Raw genomic sequence first — 6,798 nt, 5'->3', positions numbered from 1 at the left:
AGGAAACTACAGACACCCCCTGACTCTGTCCCTCCTGAGGAAACTACAAACACCCCCTGACTCTGTCCCTCCTGAGGAAACTACAGACACCCCCTGACTCTACCCTCCTGAGAACAGTGGGGGGGTGGGGGGGGGCAGAGGGGTGGCCCCAAAACAATGACATAGCACGACTCACTTCACGTCAGGGGAAACCTCAGAAATGGAACACTGGTACCCAGTCAATCATCATGCATCTCTGTTCCCTTTCTGACTCTCCTCTTCTTCCTCTCTAACTCTATCTCCCATTACACCTATTTTGCATAAACTGCTCCCTTATCCACTGCCAGAACAGAGTCTCAGTATTTGACTAAATATCCTCCATATATTCACAGACATGCTGATTTTCTTCAAATAGCACTTATGGCCGTAGAATTGAACCGGCCTTGACTTGAGTGAACCGCGTGCTGTGCCTTCCATATGACAACAACAGGTGTTGGCAGTGTAATTCAGCCAGGATCACAACCATAGAAGCACTCAGAAAACAACAAGAGGTTGACAACATGTTGCATCCTTCTGCAGTAACTATGGTAACCACTGACCAGCCACTCCAATGATGCTGGCCTTTAATCAGGGAGCGACGGATGGTGAAGTTTCATTCTGTCAACATTTCCATTATCCCCATTGTATCCCACGGAAACCGCAATCACCTGCCATGACCCACGGGGGTAGTCATGGGAACGTGCACATCTCGAAAATGGATAAATAAACAAGGGTGATGAACAGCAGAGAGAAGGAAAATAATCATGGCTCTTATTTTCACATTTCACTTTTCTGTGACAAATACAATTGGAAGTATGGTGCTTTATCAGGTAAGGTCATGCTAACCTTATACCTGTCTCCAGACCTTATAGTTAAAGTCAGGTTTTAGAGAGTGGGGAAACTGATGCTAGATCTGTGCCGATGTCTACCCAGCTCCACAAAGATGGTCCTCATCACCCATCTTTATCCAACATCCCTAGGTGTAGGATGTCTGTGCCAAGGTTACAAGCCTCCAGCCGGGCGGCTCTTTGATACTTCATCCTACAGAAGGACCTTTACTCTAGCCAGAAGAGGCTACTGGACAGGGAAGAGAGGAGATGGTGACTAAGTGGATCTACATTAAATCTAAACTAAAGGGGGGGGGGGGGGGGGTGATAGAACGGACCACTAGAGGGTTGGGGGGTCAGGGAGGAAGTATGTGGTTTTTAGTTGGACAATAATGTTTGCTTCGACCAGCATTAAATCAATGGGAGAATGTGTGTGGGATAAAAAAACATTTCAAACCAATGACTACAAACTCATCTACTATGTTATTGGAAGGGTTTACTATGTAAGGCCAGTTTCTTTTAGTGGTCCTCTCCAGCCCGTGTCAGTTGAATTAGTAACACAAGTATTTTTAAGAGCACTGAGATACAGAGAGTAATGTCAGTTTAGATCACACACACACATGACAATGTGTCTTTTAATCCTAAACAGCATTCTGTCCTGCTCCCAATCCCAAGTCCCTTCCCCAAAGAGATGCCCAATCACAAAGCGGGTCAACAATGGTGCTGTCGCTCAATCTGTCTCTATAGTGACCGCAGAGAACGCCGGGGTCCGTGAGGTCACTTTCATTCCAGTATTCTCCAAACAGCGACTAATTGCTTTGTTTGTGCTGGGGTTCCTTGTCAGCGAGCAGGCAAATTCCCAGCACAGAGCAAATATCAATCACACCAGCTAATCATATGCTGCTATTCACACCAAATGACTGGAGAGAGAAGGAGCGGGACAGAAAGAGAAAGAGGGAGAGAGAGAGAAAGAGGGAGAGAGAGAGAAACAGAGAGAGAGACACAGAGAGAGAGAGAGGTAGAGGTAGAGAGAGAGGTAGAGGTAGAGAGAGAGAGAGAGAGAGAGAGGTAGAGAGGTAGAGAGAGAGAGAGAGAGAGAGGTAGAGAGAGAGAGAGGTAGAGAGGTAGAGAGAGAGGTAGAGAGGTAGAGAGAGAGAGAGAGAGAGAGAGAGAGAGACAGAGAGAGAGAGAGAGAGAGAGAGAGAGAGACAGAGACAGAGAGAGAGAGAGAGAGAGAGAGAGAGGTAGAGGTAGAGAGAGAGAGAGGTAGAGGTAGAGAGAGAGAGAGAGGTAGAGAGAGAGATATTAGAGATATTAGAGATACATATTTCCCCCAGATCACACAGATCCACAAAGAATTCGAAAACAAATCCAATTTTGAAAAACTCCCATATCTACTGGGTGAAATTCCACAGTGTGCCATCACAGCAGCAAGATTTGTGACCTGTTGCCACGAGAAAAGGGCAACCAGTGAAGAACAAACACCATTGTAAATACAACCCATATTTATGCTTATTTATTTTATCTTGTGTCCTTTAACTATTTGTACATTGTATATATATATATATATATATATATATATATATATATATATATAATATGACATTTGTAATGTCTTTACTGTTTTGAAACTTCTGTATGTGTAATGTTTACTGTTCATTTTTGTTGTTTTTCACCTTATATATTCACTTTGTATGTTGTCTACCTCACTTGCTTTGGCAATGTTAACACATGTTTCCCATGCCAATAAAGCCCTTGAATTGAATTGAATTGAGAGAGAGAGAGAGAGAGAGGCTCAGCTGCTCTACTTCTCTGTAAGTAAAGTTCACACTTCAGTGGTTGTCTTTGTGATGGTGCTTGGGAGAAGAAAGGAAGGAGGTGGGGTGTTTTTCAGCATATATTGTGTGTTTTCTCTGTCTAGTGAGTTTTCCTTGTTGAAACAGCTGTAATATCAACCCAGTAACTTTGCAGAGGCATCCCATCAGATCAATTTCCCCCCCATCGTCTCCCCCCTCCACTCTCTCTTCTCCCTTTTATCTCTACCTCTCTCTATCGTGTTTTCAGGGATTTGAACGGGCCGAGCCGAGCAGGCCTTTCTGAGAGGTGAACTCTGGGAACTCTGCCAAAACTCTCTGAGTAATTCAGCCATCTGGATTGAGGTCACTGTTAGTCGCGGGGTGCACAGTATGAGACAGCACCATCCACACAGCAGAAAAGGCTCTGGGATTACAGTAGGCCTATTGCCGTGTTCATCACTTCCTTCAGGAAAAAAAGATACATTCATAATTATTTGAAACATCCATCACTATGACAAAGTACAGTAGAAATGTCACAAAGACCTGTAATTGTTGAGTTGCGATATAAAGAGATATTTCTGAGGTAATTCCCACAGCCGCATTCATATTCATGCGGGTCTGAGGGTTTCTGAATGCTCTCAGCAGTAAAAGACAGAGGATAGCTCATCCTCCTACACCACCTAACATGATGGAAAGAGACACTCAGGAGGAAATAAGGCCAATAAGGAGCTGATGTCAGGAGCTAGACAGTTAGGTTTCTGAGGTGAGGTGAACTCACACAGTCACACACTGAACAGGTCATACACAGGTCATACACACTGTCACCTCAACCCCTTTATAACGGCCCACCATTGGGATGCATCTTATAGACAAGGGAGTATTAAACTCTGACCCTACGAGGTCCTGAACCTGCTGGTTTTCTGTTCTACCTGATAATGAATTGGACACAAATGGTGTCCCAGGTTTAAATCAGTCCCTGATTGGAGAGGGAAGAATGAAAGAATGCAGTGGAACTGGTGTCCCAGGTTTAAATCAGTCCCTGATTAGAGAGGGAAGAATGAAACAGTGCAGTGGAACTGATGTCCCAGGTCTAAATCAGTCCCTGATTAGAGAGGGAAGAATGAAACAATGCAGTGGACTTGATGTCCCAGGTCTAAATCAGTCCCTGATTAGAGAGGGAAGAATGAAACAATGCAGTGGAACTGATGTCCCAGGTCTAAATAAGTCCCTGATTAGAGAGGGAAGAATGAAACAATGCAGTGGAACTGATGTCCCAGGTCTAAATCAGTCCCTGATTAGAGAGGGAAGAATGAAACAATGCAGTGGAACTGATGTCCCAGGTCTAAATCAGTCCCTGATTAGAGAGGGAACAATGAAACAGTGCAGTGGAACTGATGTCCCAGGTCTAAATCAGTCCCTGATTAGAGAGGGAACAATGAAACAATGCAGTGGACCTGATGTCCCAGGTCTAAATCAGTCCCTGATTAGAGAGGGAACAATGAAACAGTGCAGTGGAACTGATGTCCCAGGTCTAAATCAGTCCCTGATTAGAGAGGGAAGAATGAAACAATGCAGTGGACCTGATGTCCCAGGTCTAAATCAGTCCCTGATTAGAGAGGGAAGAATGAAACAATGCAGTGGAACTGATGTCCCAGGTCTAAATCAGTCCCCGATTAGAGAGGGAACAATGAAACAGTGCAGTGGAACTGATGTCCCAGGTCTAAATCAGTCCCTGATTAGAGAGGGAACAATGAAACAGTGCAGTGGAACTGATGTCCCAGGTCTAAATCAGTCCCTGATTAGAGAGGGAACAATGAAACAATGCAGTGGAACTGGCTTCCAAGTCCAGAGTTGAGTTCAAAGATTACAGACTAAAGCCTGTTTTGTAAAATACAATGTGTTGGAGTGAATAGTTTGTCTTCAAAAAGGTATTGAAGCACAAGTGTGGACAATGAAATTGTGCATTATATATCCTTGTCTTTGTTTTCTTATGAAGCTTTAAATTTGGCAATACAGACATACTGTAAGCGATTCCAGTCTCTAACTAAAGGTTCGTAAAACGTAATGGGCTGACAAGACAGAATCTGTGGTGTTGGATTAGAATGGATGGCAATGTAGTGTACTGTTACTGAGGAGTACCAAGGCAAAATGTGCCCACGCAGAAAAAGTGCCAATCCTGATGCATTCGAAGTCAACAGAAGGGAAATGTAACACCTGCTGCACTTGATGTCCTCAAAATAACTGTCAAGTAGTCAACAACAACAAAACATATATCCAGGATTCCGTAACAGAACAAGACCTTACATCCACCTCCTGTTCAATTTGGAAACATTGTCCAACAGGATTGTAACCTGTCAAAAATCCTATTGGATTAGTGGTTTTTCCAAAAGAATCCTATTGGATTAGTGATTTTTCCAAAAGAATCCTATTGGATTCGTGATTTTTTTTTCAAAAGAATCCTATTGGATTGGTGGTTTTTCCAAAAGAATCCTATTGGATTCCAATGCAAGAATCCAATTGAAAAATACTATCAGATTTTGGAACCTGTCCCATTAGACTCTTATGGGATTATATCCTTTAGGATTCTATTTTATAGGACCCTATAGGATTCCAATACATGAATCCAAATGAAAAATCCTATACGATTTTGGGACCAGTCCTAAAATCCTATAGGATATGTTCCAAAATCGGATTTTCTATTGGATTCTAATCAGATTTTGGGGGGGATTTTCTTTTACTAGGAAATAGTTTCTTACCAAAGTCAATTACAATAATTCACACAAAATCCAACTACATTTCACTCCAAATATGTTGTAAACTAATGTGTTACTGTGCTTCAATTAAAGCGTAATTACTTGGCTGCTGATTTGTACACATGTAATGTGTCTATGGGTACAGAGAAGATGCAAAGGGTAAGACTGACAGTGTAATCATAGGATGGGACCGGTAGGCCTACCTATGTAATTACACAGACCAAAACACCGTGAGAAACGAGCCTTCATTACCAGTGGATATTTTATTATACAAATTCATATCTGAATCGCAATGTATCGACCTACATAGGGCAGGCGAGAATGTTATGAAGCGCGTGTGAGGGGGGAATAATCACAGCGTCAGCACCACCAAGCGGTACTAAAACAGTTCAGAGAAACACTGCAAACTTCTACACCGGGATATTCTTATTATTTTGTGAATAATATCATCGGCTAATATTATTATTATTATTATATGGTGAAAGTGCATTTATTCTAGCTATATGAACAGTTGAATCGTGCACAACAACAGAACAGAGCAGGTGGAAACGTTTAATCTCTCTCCAGTAAAATAAAAACTCCCGAGGTTGCAGTATTTAGACTGCAAGACTGCACTTTAATCAGTTCAGTGAAAGGTATAATTCGGAAAGAAGAAAATATAGTCAAGGTAATGCAATTCAAGTGCCAAGATTTATAAACCACTCACCAAATGAAATCTCCAACTACTCCCGTTCATCTAGCAGGAGCGAAGCTGCGAGTTTCAACCAGTCTGAAGAAGAAGATGAGCGTTGGCGTGGCTCGGGGAAATGAAGGTAAAGATAGAGTAATCACAGTTTGCGTTCTCATATCCAAAACGTCCAGTAACTCAGTCTCTGACTGCTCAGCACATTTCCCAGGTCTCTCTCTCTATGCCGTCTCTCCAGGGTCGTATATTTTTCTGTCCTCGTGTCTCCTCGCCCAGCGCGCTACGTAACTGGACACAGCAACGCACTGCTGAGCTCCGCTGCAGCTCACAGACAATCGCCTCGGTCACTGAGACAAGGGACCAGGACGCAAACCAAGCGACGCGGACACTTTAAACTTTGTTATAACTGTAGCACGAAGGATGATCTGGCGGAGCTTTGCAGAGTGCGCGCGCTATGTTGGTTGCTGCGTGCAAGGCAAGCGCTCTGTGATAGACATAGAGTTCGCAGGATTTTAAAAGGAACTGAACGAACATTGCGCCCCTACTTTGCTTTTTAAAAATGTTTACAAGATCAGCTTCAAAACCTCCGTTTCGTTTCTCTTGAGATACATACAGTTGTTTTCGTCAACTCTTGTTTTTTATTTATTTTATTTAATATCTTTAATTAATATATCCTCTGTCAGTTGGCCCTTTACATGCACTTTGCATACGGAGTCGGC

The 6,798-nt window shown here is 42.9% G+C and overlaps 1 protein-coding gene across 1 annotated transcript in view; it reads right to left on the bottom strand.

The window, feature by feature from the left end:
• Positions 1-6,568, bottom strand: part of LOC115117765 (semaphorin-5A-like) — a 251,760-nt gene extending 245,192 nt beyond the window's left edge. The window contains exon 1 of the mRNA XM_065019047.1: positions 6,101-6,568. The gene's annotated coding sequence lies outside the window, so the exon portion shown is untranslated. The remainder of the gene's footprint in view (positions 1-6,100) is intronic.
• Between the last annotated feature and the right edge of the window lie 230 nt (positions 6,569-6,798).

This window comes from Oncorhynchus nerka, linkage group LG6 (genome assembly GCF_034236695.1).
Source record: "Oncorhynchus nerka isolate Pitt River linkage group LG6, Oner_Uvic_2.0, whole genome shotgun sequence".
NCBI classification, from domain to species: Eukaryota; Metazoa; Chordata; class Actinopteri; order Salmoniformes; family Salmonidae; genus Oncorhynchus; species Oncorhynchus nerka.
This window is presented reverse-complemented; position numbering and strand designations above follow the sequence as displayed.